Below are 23,873 nucleotides of genomic sequence, written 5' to 3' on the forward strand. Positions count from 1 at the left end.
GCAAAACCGTAATTTTTCCAAAGCTAGAGTTAAGGACTGTTTTGATAAATGTGAATATTAAATAAGTTAAATTTTCTATTATAGATCAAGAAGAATGAAATTCAGGGTTAAACCGAGGAAAGAAAAAGGTTGAGGACTAAATCAAAATATTTGATCGTATTTTGTATCGAGGTAAGTTTGCGGTAAATAAATGCAATGTTTTATTATTTATAATTAATGATGTTATTTTTTAACATCTACATATATTTATTTTTTAAACTTATTCCTTGATGATTCAAGCAAGAATTGACGGAGAAATGATATTTAAAAGTCCCGGTTGAACCTTAGGAATGTGTAGGATACAAATGTCCTGACATTAGGGTTTAAGGATACCAAGTAAGACCATGCCAAGGCATGACATTGGTAAGTTCTACAAGGCAAGGAAATTATGTAAGACCATGCCAAGGCATGACACTGGTAAGTTCTACAAGGCAAGGAAATTATGTAAGACCATGTCAAGACATGGCATTGATAAACTACTATTCCAAATGGTTCAACGAAAAATTCAAAGAGTGTACCAAAGTGAAGGTAAGATAAGTCCATGTTCAAAACGTTTAGGTTATCTTGATAATTCATTTAGAATGTTGTTATTTATTTACATGCAAACTTACGAAGCTTTATGCTTACTCCCTTTCCTTTCTCCATTTTTTATAGTATCACAAAGCCAATTCGAAAAATCATAAGGACGTCGGAGATCGCCTCACACTATCAACGAGTTATCTCGGTATTTTGTGACTAGAAATACTTTAAGTTATGGCAAGTATAGGGACTTGGCTATTTTGTGTGTATGTCCTTGTGATATGGTTAAAGAATGGCATGTGAATACTTGGTAATGGTTAGCTTATGATATAGCTAAATAAGAACATGTTTTGGTATTATGTATGCCTAAATGAAATTTGATGCAAAGAAACTATGAAAGAGTAAGAGTTACCCATGGAACAGTTAGGAAACAGAAACAGTGATGTGGATTTGAAAAATCACAAAAAAAATTTAGAAATGGAATTAAATGGTGAGTGAGATATAGAATTAAATCTTATTAAGTCTTTTTTCATAGGAAAGAAACAAAGAAAGAAAAAGAAGTCTATATTTTGAGATATTTAAATTTCTGTAAGACTGGTTCAAAGTGACTTCGTGATCCCCTCTTCCAACTTTGCAAAATCACTAAAAATTTAAAAAAAATAATAATTATAAGTCATAGTTTATATGTCGAGGTTCCTTAATGATTCTATTTTCATTATAAACAAACAGAAACATTATCCAATTTTTTTATAATGAGATAATCGATTTTTAGTGAAGAGAGGTTAGGTCTACTGAATTGCAAAATAAGAGAACTTTTAATGAATAAACTGTACTAATTGGCTAAACCAAAAATTCTGGAAAAATTATGGTAAGAAGATATATGAGTCTAGTTTTAGGGAAAATTTACAGATTTAAATTTTGAGTTTCATAACTCGAGTTGTAATTAATTTAGTGACTATTGTGCAGATGGACAGTTTTATTATGAATAGTGAAATAAATTGTTTTGGTTTGGTCCCAAACCGTTCCAATTGCACGTTTTAGGTCCTCGAGGGCCCTTTTTAGGGATTTATTGGATGAATGTAAGCGAATTAATTTTTTTAAAAAAATTAAATTTTTTATGCCCCGAAAATGTAAGATAAGTCTGGTAATGCCTTGTGCTCGATTCCGGTGACTGTCTCGGGTAAGGGGTGTTATAGGGGATTGTCATTGACCGATGCGATGTCAAAGGGCCATTTTTCATGCCAATCATACCCATTTAGAAAGAAGAAATAATCTTGCCGAACAATTCTTTTCAACATTTGATCAAGGAAAAGAAATAGGAAATGATCTTTCCTGGTATCCTTGTTTAGCTTCCTGCTAATCATCCGACTTGTAACACCCTTAATTTGACCCGATCTATCGTATCCAAATCTTGGGTGTTACGTCCTTCTTACAGATGTAACTTAAAAATTTTCCTTTTTAATTCATTCATGTAAACGTTTTTCTATAAATGTAATAGAATCTCTTATTGAGGTACATTGTATGGTTACACTTATATTTCACCTATGTACAATTGACTATATATGGCTACTACATATTTTCTTCTAAAAATACAATGTGTGGTTATTGTTTCGACTTAATAATATTTCAAACTTTCCCACTTTATTTCTTAGTCTACTAGATATACTTTGGGATGCTACTTAATGAACTTTAGCGCAGACTCAAACCTGCCATTTGCCTTTCTCTATATGCATAATAGCCTAGCATGCCACTTCCTTGGCATAGCCCTAGAATCGTCTATCGGCGTACATTCTTTTACAGACATAAAAACAAAAACAACTTTTGTAAGTTTGTAAGAACTTAGTGAGCTAAACCTTAAGATAATTTTTTCATTCATTCTACATCTCATATATTGTTTCGTGCATCCTTGGAGTGTTTCTTGGCCTTTCCATCTTCTTTGGCGGGTATAATACTGAGGCTACCATTTTTCTTTCTTTCTTCAAAACCATTTTCCTTCTCTTATGCGTATTATACTCAACATCTCTTTACCTTCTGTATCCTTTCTTAAATCTTATCTTTACATAATCTTTAACCTATTCACTTACCTTATTACCAGACTTGATAACTTATTCCATACTTACTAGTCTTTTCATTATCTATTGGCGAGGTAGACTGTGCCCAATACTTATATCAGAATTTTCCCATATCTTCCTTACTTTAGTGTATTCTCTATTTTTACTCTTAACTCATATATTTGCCTCACCACGTACTCTGGCACACACTATCCTTTCTATTAATCTCTTGTAACTATATGGGGTTGGTCATTCATTTGGTGTCCACCCAAAGATGTTGTCTTCAGATGACCATCATGAGATCCATTCTTCAGATTACACCACAAAGGCGTCCTTTTAACAAAGTTTTCCACAAGACATTCCTTTAATAGAGATGACCACAAGGACATCCTTTTAACAGAGATAGCCACAAAGACATCCTTTTAATAGAGATAACCATAAAGACATCCTTTTATTTGAGATAGCCACAAAGGCATTCATTTAACAATGATAGCCACAAAGGCATCATTTTAACAGAGATTGCCACATAGGCGTTCATTTAATTGAGACAGCCACAAAGGCTTCCTTATAATAGAGATCATCATAAAGACTTCCATTCAGAGATAGCCACAAAGATGTCTATTCAGAGATAGCCACAAAGGCTCACTTATACAGAAATTAGTGTTTTTGACGATGAGGATTTGTCTAAACTCACCCTCGTGAGGTTTCCCCTTCATCGTTGGTACTCACCTGATTGTCAGTTACATATTCCATATGATGTCCTGGCCCAACCATGGTTGTCGTGTGTGAAATGATATGCGATTTGTGCAAGTATACACGTTGGATCAAGTAATAAAGTGATGAGTGAGTATCATTCCCACGAGGATTGGATTTAGGCACAAAGATGGTTAAGTTATTATAATAAAATGAGATTAATGCTATAGCAAAGTCAATTATAAATATGCAGTGGCAATTAGTGAGTATTGATGTAAGCAATACATGAAATTAATGAATAACTGAAAATGCTATGGAAAAATAAGAGTAAAAATGCAATGGGAATTATGAGAATAGTTATGTGAATAACGAATAAATGAACAAATAAATGAACAAATAAAAAACTAAAAATGCTATGGCAAAGATTCTACGACAAGGGATAAGGGGTATACGATGTTGATATGGAAGGTCAGAATTACTAAGAATCTACCTTATTGATAAGGGGTATATGATGTTGTAAATGCCTCCGCAAAATCGTACTCAATTTACTGCTCAGAAGAGTTCTAAAGTGGTCTGCTTCTTTCGAGAGAAAAAAACCTCAAGTTACCTTGCCTGTGTCTATAGGTCTTGAATATGGTACCCTGCATTGTTTCCTTTTGCATGATCGATGTTCTATGTCTAGAGTTCACTACAAGTATCTGTCGAGTACTTGTTCATATCATTCAACCACGGTCTAATTGATCCAACATTTTCATAATTAGATTAATTTAAGGGTATGCTACACAGCCGTCTATGTCTAGGGATTGCACACATACAATTTAGAAATGAGAATAGTTGAATAAAACAATAAACTAATGCAGATTTATGCTTCAACCATTAAAAAAAATAAAGGTTTCATCAAAGTAATCCCAGCCTTATGAGATTTAGCTCATGGGTTGGAAAATAAAATTCAACACCAAAATATTATCCAACATCGTTTTCATCAATTTAATTCACGAAAAAACAAAGTAAGAAATACGAAAGACTCTGGGAAGAAAGCTTTTGCGTGTCTAGTTCACACTCCAGTGGTGAAGTGCCATGTGGTGGCTGAGAGGGATTGCCTTTGTCTTCCTCTTTCCTTCTCTACCAAACCATTACCCTCTATTTTTGCCTAAGGATATCTCCTTTTTGTTCTTGTTCCCCTCTTGTTTGCTGTTTACGGTTTCCTTCTTTGGCTATTTATAAGTTTTTTCCCTAAGGTAAATCCAACAACCCAAAATTATCCTCTCCTCTTTTTTAGAATTTCTTTTTGATTTAAAATATCTTCCTTTAAGATAGATGGTTATCAGATCATTATATCATGATCTTTTCCTCATTTTAAATTCTTTTTCTAGGATAAAAACCAACAGCTCATGATTTATTGTCTCCTCTTTTTTAGGATAATTTTTTCTGGTACAAATACAGTTGGGCTGAAACTAGTATGCGTTGAGTGTTTCCTAGAATCGTGAATTTCCACGGCATTCGTACTGAGAAAATGTCTAACCTTTTGCCCCGACAAACCTTCACTCATCTATTTCTCATTCCTTAACCTGCACCTACAAATTCACCAAACACAGCCCTTCCACAACCAATTAAAAGTAACAAATAACATTTAAGCACAGTCCAAGCTCCTAATACAATGATTAAGGAAAAATACTAATGAAATGTCCTAAAGTGCAACTAAATGTACTTAAGTACATGCAATTAGCTAGGTCTAAGGGCATGAAATATAACTCTTTTCAAGAGGTATCACACCCCCAAACCTAAGTTATTGCTTGTCCTCAAGCAAAATACACATGGATGCAAACATTTTGCCAGCATACCAAACCAACTCATACTGCCAAGCTATTCAAAGAACATTGTATACATCACTTCTCTGCAATCTTGTTTTTCCTAAAACTTGTTCGAGTGTCATAGGTTTGGTCAACAAATGCAGTGCAAAAAAATTTCTCTATAAAAAAAATCCTAAATACTCATGTATTCTCTTTTTAGGCTATAGCAAACATCTCCTAATTTACTTAGTTCATTTGTTACCTAAACATAAGTCACTTGTTTCAAGTCTATTCACAATATATTATTAACAATTATTTTCACTTTCTTTTTTTTTAAAGTATTATTATTAAGGGATTTAGCATGTCACAAAATTCTTTTGACTTAACAATCACGGTGAAGCATACACCAATTTGCCAAGTACTTAATCATGTCACAATTTAAAACAACAGTCACTCATGAAGCGTAAGGCTTTTGACTAAAAAGACGAATGGATCATACAACTACCCTATTAGCTATTCAACCCTTTGCTATAGTGAAATCCCCTAATTCCGATGTTGATTACGGGTGAGGAGTGTTACATAATATACCCGAAAGGACCCAAATCTTAACATATTTAATAGATTATCCATAAAACTAAGATATCCAAGATGTTGATTTAGAGTTAAGAAACAATTCATTCAATTACAGATCAGAGTCATATAGACGAATAACAGTTCAAGCTATAATCAGATGCAGAACAAAACATAACAGATGCAATTACTGAATACCAACTGCTACACACCATCTCTGACCAACCCAATACACCAAATAGGGTATTCATTACCCACCCAACCCTAGACACCACTCAGTGTTTGTCTAACACGTTTCAGAGATTGCAGACTAGCTGCCAGATTATTATACGAATACTAGGGATTTAACGACTGGTTCAGAATAGAATACTTCCTCCTGATTCAATTCCTATCCAAAACATACACATACTTTACATAACAGTTAATATAGTGTTCTATGAAAATATTCAGATATACTCATACTCGTATACAATAGAACAAAATACACACATTGATAATCAATATTCAAATTCTAGATCACAGAATATCAATTTATGTAGTCAAATTCAATTCAAGCGACCTCACAGAAGGCTCGTATCTAATTCGAGCGATGCTCGATATATGACGAAATTTTATAAACTACCCTACACACCTGTGTGGCCTTACAAGGCCTAGGTAGCTGGCCTGTGCAGCCCCACACAGCCTGACACATGCCTGCTTGCTTGCCAGTTTGTTTTACACAGCCTAACACATAGCTATGTCCTGGACACATGCCGGTGTCCTTGGCCCATATGATCGTTATCTTGTAATTAGTAAGTTACACGGCCTGGACACACGCCCTTATCCTTGGCCCATGTGATCCTTATCTTATAATCAGTGAGTTACTCGGCCTGGACACATGCCCGTATCCTTGGCCTATGTGAACCCCGCATTAACTTGGCCACACACAGTCTAGACACACACCCATGTCCCTTGCCCGTGTGGCTCTTATGTGGTAGACAGTGAGTTACACGACCTATCACACGGCCGTGTGGCATCGACGACCATGTTTTTCGGTGTCCAAAATTCATAAAAACTTAGGTTTTGGGTACACACCGAAATAGTCTTGAAGTAGGAACAACGTAGAAGCTTCACAAGACCTAAAATGAGCAATTCATAACCAATTAAGTGATAATTCGAAACAACACGAAGATTATCTCACAACCAACCCCGTCGAAAATGTTTCGACACAAGAAAATCCTAAATTGCATAGTAATTACCTCTGCACCAATACAATCACAAACCTAAGATGTTAGAGGGATCATATCTTCAAGACCCTCTCCTAAAGAACAAGAATCGAACTTATAAACAAAGGATTTGAATAGTTTAAGTAAGAAGTCAAATTTGCCATAGTGCCAACAATATACGACGATTTCAGAAATTGAACAACCGAACTTACAAAATTAACAAAAACAAACTTACCCGATAATAGCAGTAGCTAAGAAGTACGAGTCTAAGCCCGCAAGGAAAAGAAAAGAAAGGAAGAGAAGAAGAATAAAAATGAAAAAGAAAAGAAGAAAAAGAACGAAAAAGGAAAAGAGACAGGAAATAAGACGTTTAATTCCTATTTTAGAAACTACCGATTAAAAATTCAGACAATTAACAGAAATATTTCCGTAGCGCGCACATCACGACTTGAACACATGTCCAATAAATGGGTAGACACTTAATATTGAACTAGCAGGCTCATTCTTGACACTAATTTACACAAAATTGAGCTGAAGCCAACATGTTAAGGATAAAGGTTAGTTTAGAATAAAATAGCGAAAAATTTTCTTAAGACGCGTGTCACACCCGAAACCCAGCCTAGACTTTATGGCCGAATCTGGTGATGCCACATTAAAGTGTTTTTCACAAAGACATAAAAAACCCTTTTATACATTTACCTTTGTTACTTGTTTTTAATGATGAATTCAAAACCTGTGACAGTCCTAATGTGACCCTAGTCGGGAAGTGGTTTTGGAACCACAAACCCGAGTCATAAAAATAATTAGCTGTCATGTTTGATGCTTATTTTATGTATATATGCATGTGTGAAAATTTCATATTTGAATTTTGTTAATTCTAGGTGAATTTTAGTAAATAGGACTTATGTGAGAAAATTTAGAAATGTGCTAGGCAAATGTAAAGTGGTCTATTAATGCATGTTATAAAAATGATGGGTTTGCATGTCAAATTACCCAAAAATTGAGCTAGTGGCCGGCCATGCTATGGGTGGAAACATGTTGTAAACATGTTGTGTTAGTGTGTTATGTTAGAAAGAATAAAAAAAAGGGGTTAGTATTAAAGTAATGCAAAGGGAGGAGTGATGAAAAAAAAATTGTCTCATCCATGTTTCCCCCTCATTGCCATGAATTGAAAAAAGAAAACAAAAAAAAGTGTTCATTCTTGAACATCCTTGGCCGAATAGAGGAAAGAAAGGAAGGGAAAGAGCTTGGAGAAAATCGGCTATGGTGGTTCACTAGATTAAGGTATGTTTAAGGTTGCTTTGAAAGTTCATACATCCCTTGGATGATTAGTCTAAATTCTAACTATCTCATGGATGGATTTGGGGTTATTAGAGAGTTAGTATTCGACTAAGAGGCTTCAAAAGTTTCGGTTGAAGCCTTGATACTATTAGCATGTTAGCTATATGGATGTGTTATGATGCTTGAGGTGTTAGATAAATTTGAACTCATCACCAAGTTCTTTAAGCAACCCAAGTTAAAAGTTTCGGTATTGAGGTATCTTGAGCATTCGGCCATGGTAGGAAGTAGAAGAAAAATATGGTTGTTGTTAGATGAAGTAGAGTCTAACAAATGAGCACACATGTGCATTAGTTGCTAGATGGAGAAGAATCGGCTAGCAAGTTGTGTGCTAAGGCCGAATATAATTTTGAACATTATTGAGTAATGTATATGTGTTGGAATTGATGGAATGGAGAGTATGCTTAAATTGTGTTATAAACAATTATATGTTAAATCAAGGTTTGCTAAGCTAGCTATTAAGGTGAAGTGCAAATGTTAGTATTTGATTTCTAGTGTATATATGTGTATTAGCCGAGTTTTGAACTTGAAACAAAATGGTATTTAGTCAATACAAGTGACCATATTTGTAGAATGTATTAAGTATACAATCGGCCTCAACATAGACATGCATATTCGGCCACATGAATGAGTACATAGGTTGTTGTGTATGTTCGGCCATAGGTAAGCATATTGATGGCTTTATCTTGACTTAGAAAATTCGGCTAAGGAGAATATTGGCTAATATGTTGAATTTGATTCGTGATTTCATACATATATGACTCTAATGCCTAATATATAAGGGCTAAGTACCTTGAATTCCTCTTTGATGTTCAAAATGATTAAATTAATTTATTTGTTAATATTAAGCTCAAGAGCAAAGGGGAACTAAATCCGATAAAGGGAAGGAAAAAGTGATCGAATAGCCATCGAAATCGTTCGACAACATCCGAGGTAAGTTTTCGAGTAATGAGACTTAGTTTATGATTTGATTAAGTCATGACGTATGAGCATAACAAATATACAGTGATATAATGATTCTACTTGAACTATGTGTTGAGTTAATTAGTCTATACGTATGACGGGTAGCCGTATGTGCATAGAGATCATGTCATAAAGCAAACCAAACCATGCTGTTTGTAAGTGGCTATTGAGCCGAAAATGGGAATGCTTAATAGGGGACTTGTGTTTGAATTCTAGTTATGAAAATAAAATAGAGATGTGTCATGATTTATTGATATGTGCATGAATACTCGGATGATAACCGGGCTAAGTCCCGAAGGCATTTGTGCGAGTTACTATTTCCGGGCTAAGTCCCGAAGGCATTTGTGCGAGTTGCTATTTCCGGGCTAAGTCCCGAAAGCAATTGTGCGAGTTACTATAACCGGGCTAAGTCCCGAAGGCATTTGAGCGAGTAGCTATATCCGACTAAACCCCGAAGGTACTTGGTTGGGAATGAGTGATCTTGCTGTAATAATTTCAATTAACACGCTCGTAAAATCCCAACGATGAGGTACGTTTCGTATATGCATTTGAGTAGTGATTCCGTTTAAATATTATTCGCTCGGTCGATTAATGAGCTTCCGGCTTTTGGTTAAGTTGATCCCTTATGTATGAATATAAGGGTTGGAAATGTGAAGTAGGACTGATTGTTGTGAATATGTGTATATGAAATTATCCGTTTAGTTATATGAATACTATACTTCAGTTGTGCCTAATTTCATTGCTCAAAACTTACTAAGCATTAAATGCTTACTCCGTTCTTTGAATCTCTGTTTTATAGATTTTGGTTCGTCAGCTATCGGACTCGGGATTGTCGAAGTCGAAGTTGTCCACACTATCAAAGCCCCTTTTAGTACACTTTTGGTTGAACTCTGAAAATGGCATGTATAGGACTGCCCTTGTGTTATTAGTCAAGTACTTTGGTGTTGTATATATTTGGATAGCCATGTGAAAATGGCTTATATATTTTAAGCATAGTGTTATAATCATTTTGTATGTATATGGTTATTGAGAGGTGTGGATATGCTTGGCAATGATTGGCCATTGGAATGGTTAATCATGATCATAATTTTTGCTATATATGCTAAAGGGCTAGTTGAATCATGGAAACTATGAAATAGGTAACGTCTACCTTAAAGGCAGATGCTGACAGCAGTAGTGGCGTAAGTTTGAAAAATCACTAAAAATAGTGGGAATGGAATTAAATGGTGAATAAATTATGTAATCGAACCTTTATGAATCTACTTTCATACGGAAGAAACGAAACGATCATATGAGTTGTATTTTAAGGGATATTTAAGTTTCTGTGGAACAGAGCCAGAGCGATTTTTGGATCCCCTGATCTGACTTTGGAAATTCATTATAAATTAACCAGAGATAATTAGAAGTTATTCCATATATGTATAGATTTATTTTTGAGTCTAGTTTCAATAGAAACAAACGGAATAAGTATTGAAGCCCTGTACAGGGAGATATCCAAGTCGTAATGCATGAATGTCAGAATAGTCGAACCCTGTAATAGGGGAGACTTTAACTAATAAACTGTACTAATTGGCTTGACCAAAAATTCTAGAAAAAACTTTGTAGATGGATATATGAGTCTAGTTTCAGGAAAAATTTATAGAACTGGTTTTCGAGTTTTGGAACTCGAGATATGATTTTTAAGGTGACAGTGACGCAGTTAGCCAGCTCGTCTGGAAATTTAAAATGGACTGTGCAAATAAGTGAATTAAGTCTGTTAACCCCTCGTGTCCGACTCCGGCAATGGTCTCAGGTACGGGGTGGTACAAAACCCGTCATTTACCATGTTAAAACGTCTTTAATTTTTAAAACGTTGTCTTTTGCGGAAACTTATCAAATGTGTTGCATAAACATGGTGTCTTTGGAAAACAATTATCTTTTTGAAAACCCGTCTTTTTTCTACAGCTAGCAGTTTATATCAAAGCAAGGAAAACCCCAAAATTAAAAGTTAAAACTTTAAAGAGGCCTTATTACATAAAAATACCCAAATTTAAATTACTAATAAATTAAAAATCCAACATAGAGGCATGAACGGATGCGTGGCCACCTTTGAATCCCCCGCAGCACCGATCCACCTAAGGATTACCTGTGAAATAAGCAAAAGGATGACTTTATGAAACTCAGCGTGTATTCCCTTAATAAACAAACAGTCAACCATACAATAGGCAAATACAGTCTGGGCATAAGCCCATTTCAGTAACAGTCCAGTATCAATTAGGGCCTTAGCCCATTACAATATTAGTATCAGTGTGAGCCTTAGCCCATTTCAGTAACAGTAACAGAAATGCAATCAGAAATCCTACCTATCCTTCCTCTACACTCCACTCCGTCCAGCCCTACACTCCTTTTGCGGATAAGATCAACCCACCCATCCCTACACTCTATATATAACAGCAGTTGCGACACAAAACAATATTTGCAGCAGAGCTGCCAGTACAGTACACTTCCTCCAAACATAATAAACCCATCCCCATGCAATATGTCTTGTCATAATATCATACATGTATGCAAAAATGTCATGCTCGATTACAATCATACATATCATAGGGGCATATCGGCCATTTTACCTTATAGGGGTATAAAAGTCATTTCATCAAATTGTGGTCTACGTATACTTACCGACCCAACAGTAGTTCCACATTCGTCTTGGGCAACCCATGCAACCTTAACAGTCAAACAGTGAGAATGGGCCTAAGGTCCATAATGCGGGTCCATGTGGGCTCACACGCTCCACAAAGCCCAAAAATGGCCTTGGCCGTGCGAATTACACTACCTGGCCCAATAATCTCCACATGTCTATGTGGTTTACCCCTGTGGGGCCCATGAAATCGCTCACGGTGGCGTCTACGATCAAACGACCACGTTTATGCATTCGAATTTCCACATGTACAAGCACACGCTCGTGTAGTGTGGACGGTCACTTATTTTGGTTTTTGCCGATTTACGATTAGGAGCAGTGTTTTACACACCTGTTTGCGAAAGAGTGCAAAAACCCACGAACACCCAAACCTGGATTCAATCATGACACTCCGTTTGTCCTTAATTTCACTAGGTTTAAACACCCTCTTATTAATATTTAATCCCAAAATGGTAACTGCTACCTGCCTTAAATTAAAGAATATAGTTTAGCCCATTTAATCCTGTGACCAATATTGACTTTAAGATCTTGGTAAAAATCTGTATTGCAACCTAATCTTGTTAACTATTACCATAAACATAACTAACTTGAACCAAGTGAACAACTTACGGAAACGTAGAACTGAGAATGGTAGATAGAAGTAATCGGCCTACAAAAGCACACCTTAAAACTGAGGCACGAGATGGTAGTAATCGGCAGAGCAAAGAAGATGCTAAAGGGAAAGCTATTTCGACAGAGAGATAAGAAAGGGAAAGAGAATAACCGTGAACCCCAAAATAGAGGTGGCGGTAGCAGCAAGGTTCGGCTACAAGAGAATTCGGTTAGCAATGTAGGAGTGAAACTTGAAGAAAGCCAAAACGTAGAGAGGGAGAAGAAACAAGGGTATTCAGTAAAGGGTTGTGGAGGAAAGAAAAGAGTGTTCAGTCCAAGAGAGAGACGATTTGAGAGAAGAAGGGGAAGAAGCAAATTAGGAAAAGTGGACAAAAAGAAATGAGAAGATACCCTAAAAGTAGTATCTGGTCACAAAAGGAAGAAAGGTAAAACGAGAAAAAGAATGAAGGACAACAGAACCCAAATTTCGGCACCAAAGGCAAAAAGAACAAAATACAAAAAAGGAATGAGCATCCAAAATCGAAAATTTTGAGAGAATGCTTAACTCAGCTGACATCCAATTTCAGCACAACTATACCACACTTCAATCCCACTTTTTCCTCCCTTAATCCCTCCTAAAATCTCTTATCAATTTTCTCCAACCAATCCCCATCCAACCCCTCCACATTTCCTCCTAAATTTCAGCTACACACACCCTACTCCCCTCAAACACTCCAATCGCCCCATCAGCATTAGAAATCCCATGCCACCCAACCTCTTACACGGTATAGCAGCAAAATGAAATGCTCATTTTTCATCACCAAGCCTCGAACCTCAAATCCCAAGGAACACACCACATGCCACTTACCACTAGACTAGCAGGCCTTTTTTTGTCATGTTTTATCCATTTTTATTTAAAAGCGTACTGACTAAAGACAAGTGTTTTATTCAATTAAAAAAAAATTGCTAAAGCCAAGGTTTGAACCCAGGACTTCTCACTCTTCTTAGGACACCTAACCACTAAAGCAAGCAAGCATTTATGCAACACAAAATACAAATTTAATCATTCAAGATTTGGGGCATTACAACTCGACTTAAACTCTTGACCTTAAACACATAAGCAAAGCACATAGCCATAGATATAGAGATTTAATTACTACAGAATCCGATAAGTAAATATTCAAAATTTTGAGGCGTTACAACTCTCTCTCTAAAAGAAATTTCGACCTTGAAATTTACCTGACTCGAACAGATACGGGTACTGCCGTTGAATTGAATCTTGGGGTTTTTAAGTGGCTTCCTCAGTGCCATGATTCCACCATAAAACCTTAACTAAAGGAATAGTTTTCTTTCTCAATACTTTAACATTATGATCCTGAACATGAATAGGTTACTCCTCAAAATTTAGATCCGGTCGTACCTTAATTTCCTCAATATAGACAATCAAGAATATGCTCTAACTCTGATAGTAATTCTAGTTGATAAGCAGCATGTCCGAAATGTTTCAAAATGCTGTAAAGTCCAACGAACCTCAAGCTCAACTTGCCATTCCTTCCGAATCAGAGGACGTTTTTCCACGAGGAAACTGTAAGAAATACCTGATCACATACAACATACTCAATATCTTTCCTCTTTAAATCAACATAAGATTTTTTTCGATTAGAAACAGCCTTCAGACGATCTCAAATCAACTGAACAATGTTTTCGGAAAACTAGCTCAAGACCTAAAACTTGATGCTCATCTAACTTAGTCTAGCCCAAAGGAGTACAGCACTTACGACCATACAGAGCCTTGTAAGGAGCTATCTAGATCACTATAGGAAAATAGGGCTTTAGCTGCGTTTTTAGTAGCGTTTGGACAAAAAACGCCGCAAATATTATACATTAGCGGCGTTTTATTAAAAACGCCGTAAAAAACTGAGCAATAGCGGCATTTTTGGTCCAAACGCCACTAAAAACTAAGCAATAGTGGGGTCTTTGGTCCAAATGCCGCTAAAAATGGAGCAATAGCGACGCTTTTGGAAAAACGCTGTTATTGCTCAGTTTTTTAGCGCCGCTTTTGGAAAAACGCCGCTATAGATCGAGGTTTTAGCGGCGCTTTTGGAAAAACACCACTATAGATCGAGGTTTTAGCGGCGATTTTGGGAAAATGCCACTATTGCTCAGTTTTTAGGGCGTTTCTGGAAAAACGCCGCTATTGCTCAATTTTTTAGCGGCGCTTTTGGAAAAACGCCGCTATAGATTGAGGTTTAGGGTTTAGATTAATTAGTGTTTTTTAATCTATATATTAAATAATCTCTTATATAATTATAAAAGAGATAATATTAATTTTAATATTTTAAAATTATATCAAATTATTTATTGAAAAATAAATAAAAAAAGTAACAGATTGATATGGATAGGTAATTATCTATTTTGGATAGGACCAAATTATAACAAATTAAATAAGGTCTTATTTTTATTTTGAATTCGATTTTATTTTGATCATATCTAAAACTGACTTTATAAACAATATAAATTAACTACACCATTCACTTAGCTATGGGAAAGTTAATTTCATTTTAGTTACTTAATTATGAAAAGTTACACTTTGATAACCAAACTATTTAATTAGAAGTTTTCACTTAATTAAGTTACGAAGCTGTTACAATCAATGTTTATGGCTTTTTCTAAACCCTAACCCCTAACCCCTTAAATCAACACCCTTTTAACCCTCAGACCCTAAATCTTTAATCATAAACCCCTAAAACTATAAACACTAATCAATAACTTTTTAAACACCAAACCCTAAATCTCAAATCATAAACTCTTAAAACTCTAACCACTAAACCCCAACCCTTTAACCCCAAGCCTGAAAACTAACCTCTAAACCCATAAACTATAAATTGTAAATCCCAAACCCTAAACTATAAACCATAAATAATAAGCTTTTAAACCGTAAACCCTAAAATCTAAAAAATAAATTTCATATGGATATTAAGTATATATATATGTTCATGGTCTAGGATTTAGGATATATGGTTTAGGATTTGGGATTTAATTTTTAGTGTTTAGGGCTAAATATGGTGAACTACTTGTGTATCTTGGATTTTTTTATAATATAAATCTAAATAAGATAAATATAAATTATTTTTTTTAAAAATATATCAAAATGGGTTAAATCCCAAAAGCATACATGAACAATGGTTTAGTGTGCAATTGTATATATGCATGAACTTTAATTTGATATAACATCATTTTATATTTATATATTCAATATAAAAATATATTGATGTATTTATACTTAAAAGAATAATACTTGTATTGCTTTGTCATTTTGTATTTTTTTTAATTCATCGATTCCATTTTATTTCTATTAAAGTTTCATTTTGTATCTTATATGTTAATTTAAAAATGATAAAAATCTTCAAAAAAATTGAAAATTGAAAAATTAAAAATTAAAACTTAAAAACTTAAAAACTTAAAAACTTAAAATTTTAATATTTAATATTTTAGTCCATATTTCAGTTAAAAATCAATATTCAAAATTTAAAAAAATAAAAATTCTAAAAAATGATAATCTCAACACAAAGATTTTAAAAGAAAAAAATAGGAAAAAATATATTAAAATAAAAAAATAACATTGAGCAATAGTGGAAAAAAATGCTGCAAAAAATTAAGTTATAGTGGCATTATTTTTAGATGACGCCGCAAAAAGTTGAGATACACTTCCCATCTAAACCGCGTTTTTTTATTTTCACCCCCTCCCCTATATCCCCAATTTTGCGCTGCTAAAAACCCTGATTCTATTCCCTTTGGTTTCACCGATCAAAATCCGCTTCTCATAAAGTTTCTCTCTTGAAGATTTCATGCCTACCCACCTTTAATCTCAACCAACGGAAGAGACGCACTGTGCAATTTGACTATTCCAATTTCCTTTTCAACGTTCAATTAAAACCCTAGCCTCTTCCTTTTGCTTCTATCGGGGGGAAGGGTATCATGTCTTTCGATCTCATATGTTGAAGCCGTCCTGCAGCTGCTTTGGATCCTCCCAAGATCTGTACGGATGAGGACCAAAAGAAGAAAGATGATGAGGATCTGGTGAGTGGCTGTTCGGGATTTCGCCCTCGCTGATTCTCTGCACTGCAAATCCGTACGCTCTTCCTTTTTTTCATTTTATTTCCTTTTGAAAAATAATTTTTTAAATCTATATTCAAATCTTAATTCTTTTTATTCTAATATAAATTATTTAATTTCTTGTTTATCTTCATCTTCAATTTCGTAGAGAAGAGGTACCACTTCAATGTGTAAATTGTCTAGTGACATTAACAATTTGCTACAAGAAGAAACTGAGACTTTTCCCTCAATATACAACTTTAACAGTCAGTAAAGATTGAGGTCCTTTTTCTTTTTCCCTTTTAATATATACAATTTTCATCAATTAACATTTTGGTCTTCCTGTTCCCCAAAAATTAGATAATGAAAACTACATTAAGTTTTCGTGTTACAAAAGACAACAAAATTATCTGGAATTTTGGCAACTGGCATTTGCATTTTTTCTCTGGGGATGAGTTTATCAAGGGACATAGACTATAATTAAGTCTAAAATGCTCAAATTTTGATCTTGGCGGTTCACATGAGATTTTATCTGGTCTCCCTTCACTATTCATTAAGAATACCATAACAGTTTAGAAAGCGTGGTAGAATGACAAATAATTTATTATGTGATGGTGTCAAAGGTAAAAGTTTATTTCTTCAATGACCTCTTGGAAAACAATGTACTGAAACTGTCTATTGTTTTGGGAATTCTGAACACGTAAAATTTCAGGTAAAAAGCCAGTGGACAGTGCCAGCGTTCTTGATGCACGTTTGAAAACCATTCTTGAAAATGTTCGATTGAATTATCTTTTAGAACGGGAGGAAGGTGGTTGGGATGCTAATCTCAATTGGGAAGACATCTTATCACTTGGAGAACAACAGAGATTAGGCATGGTGAGTTAAGCTAACTTCCACACTTCAGACTAAAATATTTTACTTTTCATTCCCGACAGAGTTCTGTTATTTTGATATCAAACTTTCTGTTTTACTTGGCAAGGTTGTTCTTCCACATGCCTAAATTTGGTATCCTTGATGAGTGTACAAAGGATTTAACTAATTACTATGCATTCTTTTTAAAAAACTAGTAACTAGTTGTCTAATTTACCTTGGTATTCTTCCAATGGCAGTGCCACAAGTGTCAATGTTGAGGAGTAACTTTATAGACTGGCAAAAGATTTGGGTATTACTGTTATTACCTCATCGCAGGCAAGTAGTTCGATCAGATAGTGAATTAGAGACAAGCATGCAACCAGTTATTTTCAGAATTTGACAAATAATAGAACACTTGGGATGCTCTTCTTGATTTTGTCATTGTCTGCTGCAGCACTTCCTAAAGCAAATAGCAACATAACTAGTTCCTTTCTAATTTAAAATTGAAACCATTTCTTTTGTTATTTATTGTGTTTATTTATTCATTTGTTATTTTGTAAATATCAATTAAAGTGAAGCTCACATCTTGTTTTGAAAAAAAGATTAATTATTTAAATGATAATTTATTTCACTAATTTAGAAACAAATAATTGAATTTTATAAATATGATCTGAATCATGCATGCATTTTTTCCTTCTCTATGTTTTGTAGTCTATATTTTGCTGACTACTGCATCAAATTGCTTCAGTCTTGATTTGGTTTCCAGTTAGACTCTGAGATAGAAGAAATGGCAGTGAACTAGACGGCGGCGTTGAAGGTGGGGTAGTGTCTATTGGGCCTCTGTTTATTCGGCTACATAGTGGGTCCACCTCTGTATTGGCATTTCATGGAAGGATTAGTAGCCTTCAGCCACACTTCCAACACTTGCCCATATTGCCTTTGCGATTGCTCTTCTCAGCCTCTTCTCACAATCCCTGAAGGTATTCCCAACTTTTATTTCTATTTTTGCTTTTGATTGTTCGCTTATGCTTGAAATTTCTGTCTTTGAATATGAAATTTTGAATATCCTAGTATAGAAGATATGAATAATTTCTTTAAGTTGTATTAGCTTTTCTTTTCCAGTTGTATGTGCGTGTTATTTTTTTAATTAAAATTTTGATGGTATTTTTGATTTGAAATTTCTGCATCAAGCATTGTCGTCTTGCTAATTTGTTTAATGTTGTGGATGATGTAGAGGTTTGTGAGAAGAAAATAAGATTTTCACTAACATTTTAACTTGATTTAAACAAGTTGATAAAAAGGTTATGCCTGGTATGGAAAATGAAGGTTCTAACCTCTCACGAGTTGAAGAAATCAAAAACCAAGCCAATGAAGCATTTAAAGGTACCGATGTAATGAGCATGTAAATCTCAGTATCACAAATTTTTTATTTTTTTTTATCGAATATTGATTGGGCTAAAGTGTTTGATTCTGCATAGAGAAAGTGCAGAATGTGGATAGGCAAATGCATGTATGAGGATTATGATAGTGATGTTTGCAATTTCGTTGTGTTCAATTGTGCTGAAGCTCTCAATTTTCTTTTATTTAGCACACAAATATGGTCAGGCTATTCACTAAGGCTGCTGATTCTGCTAAGAAGTTGGTCATTTTAGTTTATACATATTTTTAAGAAAACAATGTTCTAATATAATCTGCTAGTTTTAGTGTAAAGCATTTTGATTTTAATTTATTTCATTTCTTTTTTATGTGGTGTAGGGGGTATGTTGGAATTCACAGTTCGGGATTTAGAGACTTTCTACTTAAACCAGAGCTGCTTCGATCTATTGTGGATTCTGGTTTTAAACATCCTTCCGAAGGCAAAGTTTTAAACTCATGTCTGATTTTAACATTCATGAATTCCATGAATTAAGTCATTTTGTAATTTGATCTGCTTATCATATTTTTAATATTTCTTACTATAGGTTGTGGATTTTGGGGAAAGTGGTCTTGTTCGATGTTCTCGTTGCAAAGGTTACATAAATCCTTTCATGAAGTTCATTGATTAGGAAAGGAAGTTTATCTGCAATTTATGTGGTCAGTAGTAATCAGCTTTGTGTGCTCATCTCATATATTTTGCAGTATCTTGTGTATTTTAACTTATTCTTATATTCATACCAGTCTATTATTAAAGGTGACACTACAAATATGAAGTTGTGGTATATTGTTCTCGTATATGTAGTTTATTTGAGTGTTGGAGTTTTTGGACTGCTTTCTCAAAATTTTTATTGACTAGAAGTTTTCTAGGAAAATTTGACATGGTCCTGAAATTCAATTTATAATTTGTTGCTAATATTCTTTTATTTTTAGCTGAATTAACTGACCAAATTCGGTTTGTTGGTTAACCATAAAAAATTCAGTTTGGTTAACAGAAGAGATTTTAAGAAAATTTGATATTTGAATGTTATTTTGGTTATTAGTTAGGATTAGTCCTGTTAAGTTTTTATACCTTCATTTTATTTGTTTTGAACTTTTAGTATGTGTTAATTTAACATCTGATGGTGATTAATATCTTCATTGTATTGTGCTTCTAGATTTTGATTTGTTCCGATATTTTGGTCGGATATGTAGAATTATCCATTGAAAAAATGTTGAAGGTTAATTTTGTTTCGTTAACGAAAACCAACCAAATTAACCGAAATATTAAGTTGTTTTCTCTTTTCCTGCAATTTTGTAGTTAACAGATTTGGGTTTCACGTTACATTATTTTTGTTAACAAGTGCAGGTATTTTTCTTCATTTTTTTTGCTGTTAATAGTGTTCATGATTATTTACTAATAACCTGCTGATTGGATCTATTTATGGTGTTAAGAGTAATGTTTGTTAGCTTATATAATATGGGATTGAGAAAAAAATTGTTGCTGTATTGAGATTTTTGTTTGATCTGATTGGTTGTGTTTATAGATTGAATGTTTTTAGATCTGTTTATGGTTTTCCTTGATCTGGGTATGAACTGGGGTTTGAAAATGTTTTTGAGTGTATGTAATGTGTTGTGATAATCAATGAATAAAAGGAGAGTTTGAAGATGGATATCTAGATGATGAATATATTTCTATAATATTTCTATAATTGCATATTTCTATAATTTCTATGATAGATGATCCACAGGAATTAGAGAAGTATAGCGACGATAACAAGGAACTGGCTTGGATGTTCTTCGTTGACGGCTGCGCAATTTTACAAGCAGTTTACATGCATTACGGTAATGATGATGATGATGGTAAAATGTTTATTAAAAATGATTTGCTGACATTTGTGTACTTGGATCAGTTCTTGTTGGAAAACCAATTACCTTTTTCGTGTTCTTGAATTGCTTACAAGCCAGAGAGAAAATGGCGAAAAATTCATGAATGTAATCCAAAGGTTCATCGACGATACTGTTATCAACCCAGGCGAGGATAGGTAATTTAGGGAATTAAATAAAGAATCATTTTTGTGGAGTTTATAAATGTTAAAAGGTTTTTATAACTAGATGGGTGATCGAATCTATTTGACTCTCATTTCCAGGTGATATAAAAAAGAATTTCATGTATTAATTTATGATTTTATTTTAAAAAATTGAGCAATTATTTTTTAATTGGAGGGCCTAATTTTTAAAAAGAATAAAATGTAAATTTTCATTTCTTGGGAATGACCCATGCCTGTCGGTTTGCATTTATCCTGTTGAGTGTACATTTTTTAGAAATAAAAAATTATGATTTCAAATCCAACTTTTCTAATGGAAAAGTTTAATATTTTAAAAATGGTAAGATTTTTGCATTAATACAATAATAAAAAATTTATTTTAGCTAATATTGTTTGAAACGGTTTAGATTGAAAATTAACTGAGACATTAATCCGAAAAAAGTTATTAGACCAGTCTCCATGTGTATGCTTGCAAGCTATTGTGGTGATGCACATTAGTTGTTTAGTCTTTTGTTTTGTTGTGCTGTAAGTCTATTAATTTGAATATTTAACCATTTGTCTGCAGGGTAATTGACTCTTCAAAGAGGGAAAATTTGAATTTGCCAGGGCAAAATATGAAAATGTGTCTAATGTGATGCTGGATATGTTTACTTCAAGAAAATAAAGAGTGAGATGTTTGAGGTTTATCATTCACTTTCATGTCTTGATAAAATATAGTTTGGGGTGGAATTGAGCAAAGGCTTCAAAACTGTGATTTTGAGTTGAGTTTATGTTTACTCCTTGATTGTACTGATAATAATTTGTCAGGGAATCTTAGGCATTGGTTTTCTCAAACGTTCTCGCCAGCAAAAGGAAATTACAAGGGAACAAGCAGTTCAAGATCTGGAGGTAAGCTATGAGAGTTGTTCAAAGCTGGCCTTTTGGTCTACATCTTGCCTTGATGATTTCTTATTTATGTATTCTTTTGCTTGATCAATTGGAGTTCTAGTCATACTCTGAATGCTTCTTTTTTATATTCAAACCTCTCCTACCACATTATAATCAAGTTTTCTTAAGTTGACAAATGAACTGTAAGAACCCATTCTTGTCGTGCGTTACAAGTGATTGTTGTTAAGATATTGAACCCACAACCTTTCAGGAGTCTTGAACGGTTCATTTTAAGGATATTTTCTAACATTTAATACATTGCTTACTTTAACTAAATTTAAGAAAAAAGTGATGCATTAATTACACGGCATTGGTTAACATTTCTCTTAAGAAATTTATCAATAAATACCTTAACATGATAAGAATATTGGAGATTTTGCAATATGGTATTGATTTGTAGGGTATTTCAGGCCAATATTGTGAAAGTATCACAGCTGTGAACTAATTTTCTCATCAAATACCATAATCTCATGGACATTTATATGCAGGAATTGGAGAGAAGAAGAGAAGAACTTGAACAATTGCTGTTGGTAGAAAGGGTATGAGAGAATGTGGGTGATTAAGTCAAATGGAGAAAGGGACATCATGTCCTTGTTGTGTGTAGGTGTTTTCTCCCTGAGACAGGCAAGGAACCTGACATCAAGAATGGTTCAACTTAAAGATGCTTCCTTGTACTCATTCTCTTCCTCTTTATATTTTTCGATACTTCTTCAAGTAGGTTACTAAGAATTTCCTATACTATTCTTTTTGATTGCTTATAAAATAGTTTGCTCATTAGATACGTCATTTTCTCTTGTCTTTTATTTGTGTAAATCATTTTCCTTTGTTTAGTGACAACGAATTTTTGAACATAATTTCTGTTGAGTTACATATAAATGATTTTTTAAAAATTGTGTGTAGTTTAAAGTTCAAATTTCAAAAATAAAACATAAAATATTTATCATAGAAAATAAATATTATTTAATTTAATTTTTTTTAAAGATTATAGTTTTTAGCGGCGTTGTGAAAAAAGCGTCACTAAAAGTCATGGTCTTTAGTGGTGTTTTTTTAAATAAACGCCGCAAAATTTTGCGGCATTTTTTATAGTGGCGTTTTTTGCGACGCTTGTGAAAACGCCACTAATAGTTCTAGCGGCGCTTAAAGGTAAAAAAAAACGCCGCTAAAAGTCTGTTCTCCAGTAGTGGATATTGGATTGAAAATTTTTATTGTACGTAAATTTTTCTAATGGTAAGTAATCCTCTCAACTACCCCAAAAATCAATTACATAACCCCAAAGCATATCCTTCTAAATCTAAATAAGCCATTCAGTCTGTCCATCTATTTTAGGGTGATATGCAGTACTGAAATTGAGTCAGTTCTCAACATCCCTTGAAGCTTCTTCTAGAATCAAGAAGTAAAACACGAATCTCTATTTGAGATAAACGACACTAAAACTCCGTGCAGTCTTACAATTTTAGAAACATATAGCTTGGCAAGCTTCTGCAGTGAGTAATCTATCCTGACAGTAAAGAAATGAGCGGACTTGGTCAATCGATCAATGATGACCCACACTGAATCTTTCTTAGTGGGTGTTAAGGGCAACCCATTAACAAAATCCATCGTTACTCGCTCCCATTTCCATAGAGGAATTTTAAGCTGAAGCAACCTTGAAGGCAACTAATGTTTAGCCTTAACCTTTTGACATGTCAAATAGTGTGACACAAAGGTGTTTACCTCCCGTTTTAGACCGAGCCACAAGTACAGTGCTCAGAGATCCTGATACATTTTGTTTCCATTAGGATGCATAACGTAAGGGCTGCTATGTGCCTATTGTAGGATAAATTGTCTCAATTCCTTGTCATTATGCACACAAATTCGATCCTTGAAACACAAAGCCGTATCGCCATTCAAACTGAAATTCGATAATTTACGCAAATCCACCTGACGTAGACGCTATGCTAGAGACTCATCACTTAACTATTTAATTTGAATCTGATCAACCCAAGATGGCTTATCTTGTAGTTCAACCAGCAAACTCCCATCCTCGAACAAACTTGGATGAGTGAACATCACTCTTAGTTCAGTCATCGCTCTACGACTAAGAGCAACGACTACCACATTAGCCTTACTAGGATGATACTCTA

The 23,873-nt window shown here is 34.2% G+C and overlaps 2 long non-coding RNA genes across 11 annotated transcripts; both read left to right on the forward strand.

Moving 5' to 3' along the window:
- The first annotated feature begins 16,127 nt into the window (after nt 1-16,127).
- LOC107948249 (uncharacterized) lies at nt 16,128-19,245 on the forward strand. 4 transcript variants are annotated; one of them, XR_001697293.2, is made up of 6 exons: nt 16,128-16,568; nt 17,244-17,407; nt 18,132-18,363; nt 18,674-18,766; nt 18,972-19,021; nt 19,139-19,236. It is a non-coding gene; the product is annotated as an uncharacterized lncRNA (long non-coding RNA). The 4 variants fall into 4 exon arrangements; XR_001697291.2 differs by lacking the exon at nt 18,972-19,021 and having other exon boundaries at nt 19,139-19,242; XR_001697294.2 differs by lacking the exon at nt 18,972-19,021 and having other exon boundaries at nt 18,095-18,363.
- Nucleotides 19,246-19,344: 99 nt separating this feature from the next.
- Nucleotides 19,345-22,536, forward strand: LOC107948248 (uncharacterized). Of its 7 annotated transcripts, none has more exons than XR_005925614.1 (5): nt 19,345-20,620; nt 20,689-20,820; nt 21,389-21,490; nt 21,631-21,711; nt 22,239-22,536. It is a non-coding gene; the product is annotated as an uncharacterized lncRNA (long non-coding RNA). The 7 variants fall into 7 exon arrangements; XR_005925616.1 differs by having other exon boundaries at nt 19,345-20,144; nt 20,516-20,820; XR_005925617.1 differs by having other exon boundaries at nt 19,345-20,144; nt 20,527-20,820.
- Nucleotides 22,537-23,873: the final 1,337 nt, after the last annotated feature.

This window comes from Gossypium hirsutum, chromosome A04, assembly GCF_007990345.1.
Source record: "Gossypium hirsutum isolate 1008001.06 chromosome A04, Gossypium_hirsutum_v2.1, whole genome shotgun sequence".
Classification (NCBI taxonomy): domain Eukaryota; kingdom Viridiplantae; phylum Streptophyta; class Magnoliopsida; order Malvales; family Malvaceae; genus Gossypium; species Gossypium hirsutum.